Here is a 13,213-nt window from a genome sequence, read left to right as displayed (position 1 = left end):
TTTGAATTTGACTAATCATTGTCACTGGTGGGTCATCCACTGAACCCATGGTGGCAGGAGTTAATGGGGCATCCTAGTGGGGATATCTGTGGTTGGAGGGAGTGAATTTTTATCCATTTTTAAATAACTCTTTGGCACCAACAAGACTCTGTATGTCCTACTGATAGTGGACCTTTTTTCTTCCTGTAATGCTACAGAACATTCTCAGTGTAATTTATAACAAAGAGAGATACAGATAATGCCTCACACAAGCTCCATAATATTTAAATCATGGAAACAAAACTTAACAGACAGAAAGGTCATAAGTTTGTCTTGACTATTTCCATAGCCATCTCAGTGCCTTCTTCCCAGAATAAAGCTTCCTTCATTAATATTCCTTTGGGTTTTAACAGATTTAACGTTTCAGAGTATATCTGAGCCTGGGGCAACTCTTCTCTTCCTCATCTTTGTCCCCATCATTCTTAATTACTAAGAGTTTTAATATCTTGTTTCAAGGTCACATCACTGTTATTTTTATTGGTTCTTGATCTGCTGCAGGAGCCTACAGACAGTCTTACACAAAGCATTTGTGCTAATGTCTATTGGTTCTCCCATTTATTATTTGCCTGATTTGGGGTAGATCATTCTACCCCTCTGAGCTTCTCAATGGAAAAGTAAGAGAGCTGACTTAGATGATTATTTCTAAATTCTGGTCTAGTAGTCAAAATCTCAAGTATTTGTTGATTGTTGTATGTTTTTATTATAATTCTAAATTACAGGTAAACTACTTTAAGGGGGCTTGGGGCGGAGGGATAAAACTGGGAAAAGATAAAGCAAAATGACAAAGTCCCTGATGGAGATTGAATTTGGAAGGAGAACAAAATGGAATTTTCTCTATCAGTCAGCATTTGGAAGAGGTATTTGGAGATGTTCCAGAAAGGCTGGGAGCTGCCAACAGCACACAATGCAAGCAGCTGCCTTCTCAGTTGAAGGCTTGTCCTGGTCCCCCTTCCTCTCTCCTCTTGTCCTGTTTTTCTCCCAAGTTTAAACAGGTGAAAGAAAGTAAGAGGATATAAAAGGATGGTAATAAATTGGGGGTGGGAGAGGCATGACGGGAGTAAAATCATCCCCCCCACCCCAGTTTTATGTACAAAGAGAAATACCATAACGGAAAGGTCCTGGCCCTAAAAGCTATTTCAAGACTTTGGCAGCTGACCCATAGGAAGGGTGGTCTGGTTTCCACAGATTCCACACAACAGACAATCTTGTATAAATATCTCATACAGTTCCTGTCTCTGTAACAGTCACTGCCTTGATGACAGAGTTTGATTGAATGCTTTTTCTAATACAGGCAGGTAAGGAAGAGAGAGCTGTAAGAGTCTTTGTCCTTTATCACATAGAAGCTTCATAACCGCTTTCACATCCCCACCTCAAACATCCAAGCCAGCTGAACAAAGCCATCCCACCTCCCACACAACCTACCCAAACAACATAAAACAGAACACCCAAGGCCATGTCAAAGAAAAGATCATCCCAAGACACCTCTCCTTCCCCACTTTGTAAATTCAACACACTTTCACAGCAAGATGTGAGCTCTCACTGGGCTGAGCTGAGGAGCCTCAGTTGTTGCAGCGTGGCTCTTGTTATGAGCTCATGGCATTCACCTGGATGGGCTCCTGCAGACCTTCATGACAACGCAGGAGGGCTGATGGAGCCCTTGTAACAACACTTGGGAGAAGCTGCTAGATTTGCTCCAAGACTCTTTTTGCCTAACTTGTCATCCACTTTTAGGCAACACGGGCCATCTGGCCTGGCCAGTTCTCCTTGCCACCATCTCCTGGACTGAACTCAGCTAATCCTCTGTGCTACAATACTACTGTTTCCTCAGCCTAGATATTTAATGTTAAGACTAAGTCTAGCTGAACTTTGGTAGTGCACTCTGATGATGTAGAAGGGTAGGATGAGGGGGTGGGTGGGAAGGAAGCAAAAGAGGGAGGGGATATATGTATACATACAGCTGATTCACTTCACTGTACAACAGAAACTAACACAACATTATAAAGCAATTCTATCTCAATTAAAAAAAGAGAGACTAAACCTAAAAAAAAAAAAAATGAGCTTAAAAAAAAAAAAAAGATGTGAGCTCTCATTCTCCCTCTAGGTCCAGTAGGCTTCAAATGGGATTCCTAGTCACAAAGGCATTTTAATAAAATGTTATTAAATAGACAATCTTGATATCCTATGTATTTTTACCCATAATAGGTTATCAAATGCAGGATAGTGCCTAATTCTGATCCACCTCTAGAAAGAAGAAAACCAGGAAACTTTGACTTAATTTGTGGTAGAATGATTTTGGTTATACATAACAAGAATTTCCTGTCCAAATGATTAATTAGAAACTGAAATAGCTCACTGAAGATTGTCAGTCCTTGTTCTTTCTCTGGAGATGTTTCAGTGAAGAATAATCACCCACCCACTCCTCTGCCTGAAAGCAAGTCATTCTGCTGGAATCTATGGGTTAGCAACTATGTTGTCATCCCCATCGCCCTCCCCACAGTAGGTGCTGTGGTTGACCACCACTGGACTACACAACCACACAATGGGTCTGCACCTGGAGCCTGCCAGAGCCACTGGCAGAGTCTTCATCTTTCAGGAAACAGTAGGGGGAAAAAGAGTGGCACACAGGAGATAGTTTTTTCCTCTTGGAGTCTTACTTAGCTTAAAAGAAAATCCATGGAGCAAGACCATGCTTCTTTGTATCAATTGATCAGTCAACAATATACTATGCAACATACAAGGCACTGTATATAAAGGCAACAAATAATATGACATGGTTCTGTCAGGGGAGTGTGTGATTTCCTTGGTTCTATGTCGTCGCAGCAAAAATTTGAAGCGATGGACGGACTCCTGTCACAGCTCAGTTTAAACTGTGGACCAGTGTTACAGTTTTGTTACAGCTCAGTTTTATTTGCCAAGCAAAGGAAAATGCATCCTTGAGGTGTGAGGGTGGGCCAACCCAAAAGAAGTGAAGAGAAGAGCGAGGCTCAATTTTGGCTCCTCTTTTTATTTGCTTTTTTCTCCTCCCCCTGAGCATGCCCTATGTAAACTGGGCTAGCCAGGAGGGCTGTTTGCTTCACCTGAACTTCTCACTACTGTCCTCAGACCTTCCTTGTTTCTATTTTCTCAGGCTTTTCCCTTTCTTTGTCTTCTAACCACTGCTATTTTGTACTTCTTTTTCCTATTCTACTTACCTAACAGCTCCTCCCTGCCTTCAAAGATCATACACAATTGTAAAACTGTGACCAAAGGCAAAAATTAGCTTATGATAAGGGGCAAAAGATTAGAACTAGAACTAAACTGAGGGAAAGTGCTTTACAGATGAGAGGAGAAGTAAGCACTCAAGAATCACTTCTCTTTAAAGTGTATTTCAGAAGGACCTATCCATAGACAATGGTTCTCCCAGGTCTTTCCCCTCTTGCCTTTGGCTCCGGCTAAAGGAAAATGATTAATATTCTATTCAGAAAAGTGATGGATAAATTGTTTGTGCATTTGGGTCCACAATGTATGGTCAACTTGCTCTCTGTCTCTATTTCTGTCTGTCTCTCTCTTCTCTCTCTTTCTCTCTTCAAATCAGAATAATTACAGCTAAGAGTTTTGTGAACTTCCCAGCCTCTTTAAGGGCCATGGACGGGCAAGAATGCCATAGAAGTGATGTTCAAAATAATTACAGTTGGTACATGAGCCTCAACCAATCAGAACAGATTTTTGCCAGGATACTGTCCAATCAGAATTGAAGCCAGCCATGAGCATGTCTGGTTGTGAATAAATCTTGACCTTCTGCTCCTGGATCTTCATGTTAGATATATCTGTGATATGGTCCTGACAGAGTCTGCTTTTCTCTAAAACCTAGGTTTGCACCAAGTGTGTTATTTAATAAGATTAATAAGGTTTATTTACTCCCTCATTAAAGAGAAAGGCACACCAATCAGAAAACTGATTGTGAAGTTCCTCTATCCCTTTGTCCTCCACTGATGTCCCCCTACCCCATCACTGAGGCTTCCAGGCTTCAGGAAAGTTAAGGGGTCACTTAATAAGATCTTCCATTTTATTTTCCACAAACAAAAGAATCTGATTTCATTAGAGCCCATCTTGACAAACTCCTCCCAAGTGAGCAGATAACTAAAGAATTTTAAGATGCTTTCGCCCTTTGGTATAATCAGATTCCCCCATGCAAAGAGGGCCCATCTCCTTAACCATCCCCTTGCAGTGTAAATTCTGTAAATGAGTTGTGCAGAAGTGTAGAACTGGTCTGCCAAAGCATTTACATGGTCCCAGACAGGAATGCATTAATGAGGGGTGCTGTGGTCTGTTCTGCTCTGTGATAATTCTCTCTGCATGGACCCTGCTGCCTGCTGGAAGGAGAGCTCTGGAAGGTAACTTGTCTCTTTTATAACCATAACCAGCAGGGAAGCTTAGAGGCACACCTTGTAATTTGGGTGCTTTGAGCAATGAATGACACAGTTTCTCCTCTTACTGTAGCATAACTAAAAAGTGCAAGCTTATTAGTAAGGATTACATATCTCTTTTCTTTATTCCCACACTTTTGAAAAGAGAATTGCAGTTTGTGCCTTCCACATCTCATTCACAACCTGCAACTGATTTCACATATAATCTGTGTTAAATGGAACGTGTTACTATGTTATTTATTTAATAAACTTGCTGTACTCTGCAAACATAGTCAATCACAGCTGATTCCTACCAAGAGCAACTTCTCTGAAGTACCCATTGCTATGCACACACTACATACATAATTTAACTTTATTTAATTAAATATAATACACACACAGTTTCATTGGTACCAATCAAATCTCCATATGGCTTATAAGATCTGAGCTTGCCACTCACCCTTTGTGTGAACTTATATTTATTCTATTTGGTATTGGAGCTAAGGGTTGTGACTTTCTATTCTGAGGCTGAAAGAAAGAGGTATTTGAAAATAGAAAATAAAATTATACTCCGTGCTCACTGTGATAACTAAACTCAAAAGACACCATAGAGGCCAAAGCAATTCTATTTTGGATGTTTAAAATTACTAATTAAGCTTCAAAAACATTTAGCTAACCTATAAAGACAGCTTTTTCAAAAAGAATGAAAGTGATTATGTAAAATTTCCAATATACTTTGTATTGTCTTTAACTTTAAATGAAGCTAAATCGGTACATTTCTTTAATATTAGGTACCTAGTGGCAAAATACCACTGTGACATATAAAATATTTATTATGATTTGTTTATAAATGCATTGATGACAACATTTAAAAGGCATCAAACGATCCCTTTTTCTTTCTTTCTTTCTTTTTTTTTTAGTAATTTGAGCATCCTATTCAGGTACTCTGGGATGTTTTATTTCTTGTGTCTAACTAGAACTTTTCAAAGAGGTCATAAAGAATTTTGCAACTATATTTGGTGGCAAATAGGATCAAGTCTGGTGTTCAAATGGAAAGGTAAATTAGTTATTTTTCCAAAGGTACTGGGAATGGCAGAACTAGGAGTAAGACTTTTCATTACACAGTTTAAGTGCCTGATGGGTTGATTTATTTCCAGTCAATTTTGTTTCTGTTGTAATGATGATTCAGTATTATTTTCATAATAAAAATAATACAAACAAAGCAAAACCCTTACTTCTATTTTGTGTCATCCATCAGCAAATTTTATTCTGCCTGTTAAATATTTCTTAAGTGTAGATATGCTCAGCACTATGTGAAAAGGAGGAAGAAATAGCCTCATTTGGCTCCAAGAATCCACTCTTGGCATGTTCTTCCAAACCTGCTGCTTAGCTTATAAAGTTAGCACAGATTTTATAAGATAAGGTGTTATTTCACAATGAAAACTTATTATCTTAAAATTGCATATGATAAGTATTGCCAAAAATTTCAAGCAAGACTATGGTCATTTGGTTATAATAGACAACACTAGCCTTTAACTGTAAATACATGTATGAAGATATGAGTCAAGGTCATGTGAAAAAAAGCAGTGATCACTGGAAATCTTCCTCACCTCCCACCTCCTCTTAAGGCTCAGTTCACCCAGGCAGACTGGCTGAGATGATGAATAAAACTGCTGAACAGGAATACTTGGCATACATGTATGTCTTATAATTTCCTTCTAATTTGTATAAGTTGTGGTTCCATCAATAGAATAGGACTGCACACGACACTTCACAATATAATGGAGAGGGTATTTTATGTTAATTATTGGCTCTAACTCTTTAAAGAATTAACCCATAACGACCCATTGGTTATATTATCAATTTATAGAACTTTTCTAATAAATAGATGTAAAGGTTTAGGCATTAAGTAAAAGATATTTTACTAAAAAGTGAAGCTAAATTAAAGGAGTCAGTGTGAGACAATTAGTGCCTGAACTAGGAACTAAGCGGTAGAAAATTAAAGGGTTGATGGTAGAGATGTTGTAAAAGAATCTCCTAGACTTGGTGACTGAGACATCTTGGCAGAGAAGGAGAAATAAGAGGGAAGGAAGGCTGTAACATGAGCCCCAGGGGCTTCCCTAGTAGCTCAGATGGTAAAGCATCTGCCTGCAATGCAGGAGACCTAGGTTCGATCCTTGGGTTAGGAAGATCCCCTGGAGAAGGAAATGGAAACCCACTCCAGTATCCTTGCCTGGAAAATTCCATGGACAGAGGAGCCTGGCAGGCTATAGTCCATGGGGTTGCAAAGAGTCAAACATGACTGAGTGACTAAAACACACACACCAAGTTTTAAAAATCTGTGTGACTGTCATTGGCAAAAGAAAAGCCCAGAGTTTACATGGTTTTTGTGAAGAAAATCTATGACCGTGGTTTAGCTATACAGAATTTCACATAATGGGATAAAAGGAACACCCTTATAGACAGGTAGAATTGCACATAAAATCTGGCATCAACTATTTACTGATATGAAGTACTGATAAGTCATTTCTTGCTGGCATTGGCCTCAGAGAACATCAAACTTTCAATGGAGGGCAGACTTCACGAGGCACTCTCCTCTACACACACACACACCCAGACACACACACACTTCTTTCCTGAACACTGAAGAGCTGTCATACTCACTAAGCTCCATTCTGTCCCCATTCACGACCATGTGGTACAGTACTTGATGACATTCCTGGCAATTTGAAAACTCCTCATGGCTTCCATGTGGCCATTAGAAGTCATCCCGCTGCCCTCTGTCACCTCTAGATGTTTCCACCTTCCAGGAAGTCTTTGATGCTTCTTCTGTTGGGTTTATTTTTAGGTTCCCAGATTGGTATCCATTGATGCCTAAATTTGACCAAACTCAATGTTAAAGGGCTCCACAGTGTAGACTTTGACCTCACAGGAATGGGAAGCCGTTTGACTGTCTGCTCCAGGCCAGCTCCTCTGAATTCAGCTTTGAGATGGAATGCCTCAGATGGGCGAAGGGTGGTTTTATTGAAGGCCTTGATGAGGGTGACATATCTGCATTGGTAGTGCCTAGAGGGATCTCTGAATACTCTGACACATCCAAAAATGTCTTCCCCTGCCCATGCCTGTGAGATAACAGAATCATCTACTGAGGTCAAGGAGAGCCCAGGAAGCACAGTCCAGTTGGTACAGCCTTAGAGCAAAGAAGGCAGTGCCTGACTTCTTGACAATCAAATGAATATACCAGAATATCCCAAGGCTGGGGTATTATTGTTATCCTTTCTTTAATGTCATTTGGTTTGAACATTTCCTCTCCTTTACTGTTATTGGCACATGGGGATTTAAACTTTCTCCCTGATCCTCATTTAACAAATTACATTGTGAATCAAGAGTAAGAGGAATAAATGAGAAGCAGTGAGTATTGAAGGATAGCCTTAAGGATTCTCATATTATCTATCGATTAAGAAGGGTTGCTTCTTTATATCTTGATTTGGGTAGTACATTTCCAATTTGGGTCATAAAGAATAGGAGATTTTTGTTAATATAAAATACAGTCAGAAATCTTTCTTGGCCCCTTCTCCTTTCCACTTGTTTTTGAACAATTTAGTCCTAAAGCTATCAGGCAGGAGTCCATATGCAGAGGAAATAGAGAGGCCACAATATCCTAGAGTGGGGTGTCTAACCAAATAGAGACAGGGGCAAGCCAGTAAGGTAGTGGAGACCAAGAAGGTGAGGAGTCAGGGAGATGGTGGTCCAGCACCAGATATCAGAGCATAAATACAGTGAGAAGGGCATTTCAAAGGGCAAGGGGAACCTGGTGTAGGGTGTCAGGGCCCAGGCAGAGAGAGGAAACTGTCTTCAGTGATGATACAACAGCAATGATGGAAATTGTGTACATGCAAGGAGAGCTCAACATTATTGTTAAGAATAATGGGAGCTTGGTTTCTCACCATCAGAGAAAGACATTACAGATGTGGAAAGAAAGAGAAAAAATGAACCCAGTGGTACTGGATTGGAATTAGAGGCATCAGAATGAATTTACAGTTTTCAATGTATGAGACAGGCATAGAAATTACCATAGTGATAATTACATGTGCATATGTATGTTCTCTAGCTCTGTCCATTGGGAAGATCTAAGAACATGATACCCCTATGGCAATGAGCAACACCTAGTGCCCAAATCTTGGCTTCAAGACACTATTTTAAAACAAGTAAGAGCTGATTCCTGTCAAACCAAGTACAAATTGAGATTGAAATAATTTGTTGTGCCAGGTAGCAAGGAAACATTGAGACAATGACAGGTCATGAAAGTAACACAGAGGCCAGCTTGAATAGGCTCCCACTGGCCACATGAGAGACAATTTGAGCATCAAAATTATCAATTATATAATAGGTTATAACAGATTGAATAAAATAAGAAATGAGTTCATATGAAGTAAATGTATAAATACACTGAAAATTGGAGAAAGAGCAGAATATTCACATGGTTTCAAAATCCTTACCCCTAACCTGCTTATTTAACTTATATACAGAGGACATCATGAGAAATGATAGGCTGGAGGAAGCACAAGCTGGAATCAAGATTGCTGGGAGAAATATCAATATCCTCAGATATGCAGATGGCACCACCCTTATGGCAGAGAGTGAAGAAGAGCTAAAGAGCCTCTTGATGAAAATGAAAGAGGAGAGTGAAAAAGTTTGCTTAAAGCCCAACAGTCAGAAAACTAAGATCATGGCATCTGGTCCCATCACTTCATGGCAAATAGATGGGGAGACAGTGGAAACAGTGTCTGACTTTATTTTTGGGGGCTCCAAAATCACTGCAGATGGTGACTGCAGCCATGAAATTAAAAGACTCTTACTCCTCGGAAGGAAAGTTATGACCAACCTAGACAGCATATTAAAAAGCAGAGACATTGCTTTGCCAACAAAGGTCCGTCTAGTCAGTTCAGCTCAGTTCAGTTCAGTCGCTCAGTCGTGTCCAACTCTTTGCGACCCCATGAATCGCAGTACGCCAGGCCTCCCTGTCCATCACCAACTCCCGGAGTTTACTCAAACTCATGCCCATCGAGTCGGTGATGCCATCCAGCCATCTCATCCTCTGTCGTCCCCTTCTCCTCCTGCCCTCAATCTTTCCCAGCATCAGGGTCTTTTCCAATGGGTCAGCTCTTTGCATCAGGTGGCCAACATATTGGAGTTTCAGCTTCAATATCAGTCCCTCCAGTGAACACCCAGGACTGGTCTCCTTTAGGATGGACTGGTTGGATCTCCTTGCAGTCCAAGGGACTCTCAAGAGTCTTCTCCAACACCACAGTTCAGAAGCATCAATTCTTCAATGCTCAGCTTTCCTCACAGTCCAACTCTCACATCCATACATGACAGTCAAGGCTATGGTTTTTCCAGGGGTCATGTAAGGATGTGAGAGTTGGACTGTGAAGAAAGCTGAGCATCGAAGAATTGATGCTTCTGAACTGTGGTGTTGGAGAAGACTCTTGAGAGTCCCTTGGACTGCAAGGAGATCCAACCAGTTCATTCTAAAGGAGACCAGTCCTGGGTGTTCACTGGAGGGACTGATATTGAAGCTGAAACTCCAATATGTTGGCCACCTGATGCAAAGAGCTGACCCATTGGAAAAGACCCTGATGCTGGGAAAGATTGAGGGCAGGAGGAGAAGGGGACGACAGAGGATGAGATGGCTGGATGGCATCACAAACTTGATGGACATGGGTTTTGTTGGACTCTGGGAGTTGGTGACGGACAGGGAGGCCTGGCATGCTGTGGTTCATGCAGTCGCAAAGAGTCGGACATGACTGAGTGACTGAACTGAACTGAACTGAACAGGTGGTGCTAGCGGTAAAGAACCTGCCTGCCAATACAGGAAATGAAAGAGATAGGGTTCAATCCCTGGATTGGGAAGATTCCCTGGAGAAGGGCATGGCAACCCATTCCAGTATTCTTGCCTGGAGAATCTCCTGGACAGAAGGGCCTGGTGGGCTTTAGTCCACAGGGTCACAGAGTCAGAAACGACTGAAGCGCCCTAGCACGTGCGCACACAAATACTAATTACAAAGGAGAAGAGAATAACTCTATATTGGAGAATCCTGGCAGATTCAGAGAAGGTTGTACTGATTTTATATCCATGAGTCCTCTACTGAGTATATAACTGCAAGGATAACAGTTCTCAAAGGGGAAAAAAAAGCCCTGGGAATTCTTGATGTTAAGCATCCTATTTTCACAAGGCCAGGTTGACACAAGACTGAGGTATGTATAGGTGCAGAATTCAAGGAGGCCTCACTCTCAGAGGCACCCTATGCTTGCACAACCCTGAGAGTGACAGAGAATCCAGGACCTGAACACAAAGCCCAACTCCAGGGTCAGAGCTGTGGATGGATGAACAGAGGTTCACCCCAGCTCACCAGAATCAGAGAGAATCAGTCAAAAGTTGAAGGCTGAGAAGAAAGCAACAAAACAAAACAAAATGAAGTTTGAGGGATGTGGTAGAGGGTTCAAGTGGAGAAACCAAATCTGTCATCCCTTGGAAGAGGTGAGTAAGTGTTTGGGAAATTCAAGGCCCAGCCACAGAGAGTAAGAGCAATGTTGCAACAAGAAGGCCAAAAGGGAAGAGTTAAGAGAGCATGGGCTGCACTGTCCCAAGGATGTCCTGTGGGCAAGACTGAGACACCAGATACCTCTCCTTATGAGACTTGGTGACATCTGTGTGGTTGCTTAGGCCTGAGCAACATGACAAATTGAGCAAAGAGACTCCTTAAGCCTCAATTTCCTCATTTGTAAAATACAAATAATGTCTTCCTTATCTGGCTGTTAGAATTAAAAAGGATTATTGTTTTCAGCTTCTCCATTTTACAAGGTTCCCATCATTATGGTTCCCATGAAATGGAAGGATATGGGTCATGGAGGGGTGGAAACCATTTCTGCCCTTTTAAAAATTTCACCCAATATCTGTGTAGAAACTCCTCAATCTCAGACAAAGGAATCAGCTCTGTGTGTGTGTGTCCACTTGTGTTTTAACTTTAGCCCGATTAAATGCATATTCTTATGCTCCTGGTTAAGGTTGAGAGAAGTTCTCCCTCCCTTTGGAATGTCCTCTCTTCCATTTTTCTCTCTTCTCTAAAAATGTGAACTGCTTCGGCACAGAAACTGTCTTCTCCCCCAGCATGTAACACAGTGCGTGACAAAAAGAAACACTTATTAAACACTTACAGAAAAAATGAAGAGAAGAAATCCAGGGTCCAGAAACAAACCCATTCAGAAGCCTAACAGTAAAAAAAAAAAAAAGAAAAGGATTTTCCTAATGTGAAGTCAAGTGGGCCTTAGAAAGCATCACTATGAACAAAGCTAGTGGAGGTGATGGAATTCCAGTTGAGCTAGTTCAAATCCTGAAAGATGATGCTGTTAAAGTGCTGCACTCAATATGCCAGCAAATTTGGAAAACTCAGCAGTGGCCATAGGACTGGAAAAGGTCCAGTGCCGATCCCAAAGAAAGGCAATCCCAAGGAATGCTCAAACTACCGCACAATTGCACTCATCTCACACACTAGTAAAGTAATGCTCAAAATTCTCCAAGCCAGGCCTCAGCAATACGTGAACCATGAACTTCCAGATGTTCAAGCTGGTTTTAGAAAAGGCAGAGGAACCAGAGATCAAATTGCCAACATCTGCTGGATCATTGAAAAAGTAAGAGAGTTCCAGAAAACATCTATTTCTGCTTTATTGACTATGCCAAAGCCTTTGACTGTGTGGATCATAATAAACTGTGGAAAATTCTGAAAGAGATGGGAATACCAGACCACCTGACCTGCCTCTTGAGAAACCTGTATGCAGGTCAGGAAGCAACAGTTAGAACTGGACATGGAACAACAGACTGTTTCCAAATAGGAAAAGGAGTATGTCAAGGCTGTATATTGTCACCCTGCTTATCTAACTTACATGCAGAGTACATCATGAGAAACGCTGGGCTGGGAGAAGTACAAACTGGAATCAAGATTGCCGGGAGAAATAGCAATAACCCCAGATATGCAGATGACACCACCCTTATGGCAGAAAGTGAAGAAGAACTAAAAAGCCTCTTGATGAAAGTGAAAGAGGAGAGTGAAAAAGTTTGCTTAAAGCTCAACATTTAGAAAACTAAAATCATGGCATCTGGTCCCATCACTTCATGGCAGATAGATGGGGAAACAGTGTCAGACTTTATTTTGGGGGGCTCCAAAATCACTGCAGATGGTGATTGCAGCCATGAAATTAAAAGACGCTTACTCAGTGGAAGGAAAGTTATGACCAACCTAGATAGCATATTAAAAAGCAGAGACATTGCTTTGCCAACAAAGGTCTGTCTACTCAAGGCTATGGTTTTTCCAGTGGTCATGTATGGATGTGAGAGTTGGACTGTGAAGAAAGCTGAGCATTGAAGAATTGATGCTTCTGAACTGTGGTGTTGGAGAAGACTCTTGAGAGTCCCTTGGACTGCAAGGAGATCCAACCAGTCCATCCTAAAGGAGATCAGTCCTGGGTGTTCATTGGAAGGACTGATGCTGAAGCTGAAACTCCAACACTTTGGCCACCTCATGTGAAGAGTTGACTCATTGGAAAAGACCTTGATGCTGGGAAAGATTGGGGGCAGGAAGAGAAGGGGACGACAGAGGATGAGATGGCTGGATGGCATCACCGACTCGATGGGCATGAGTTTGAGTAAACTCTGGGAGTTGGTGATGGACAGGGAGGCCTGGCGTGCTGTGATTCACGGGGTCGCAAAGAGTTGGACACAACTGAGCCCT

The 13,213-nt window shown here is 41.4% G+C and overlaps 1 long non-coding RNA gene across 2 annotated transcripts in view; it reads right to left on the bottom strand.

The window, feature by feature from the left end:
- The window catches only part of LOC122688096, a 187,215-nt gene that overhangs the window by 74,290 nt on the left and 99,712 nt on the right, over positions 1-13,213 (bottom strand). The window lies entirely within an intron of this gene.

The sequence above is a fragment of the Cervus elaphus genome, chromosome 32 (assembly GCF_910594005.1).
Source record: "Cervus elaphus chromosome 32, mCerEla1.1, whole genome shotgun sequence".
Classification (NCBI taxonomy): domain Eukaryota; kingdom Metazoa; phylum Chordata; class Mammalia; order Artiodactyla; family Cervidae; genus Cervus; species Cervus elaphus.
The sequence above is the reverse complement of the archived record's forward strand: the minus strand, read 5'-3'. Positions and strand labels throughout refer to the sequence as shown.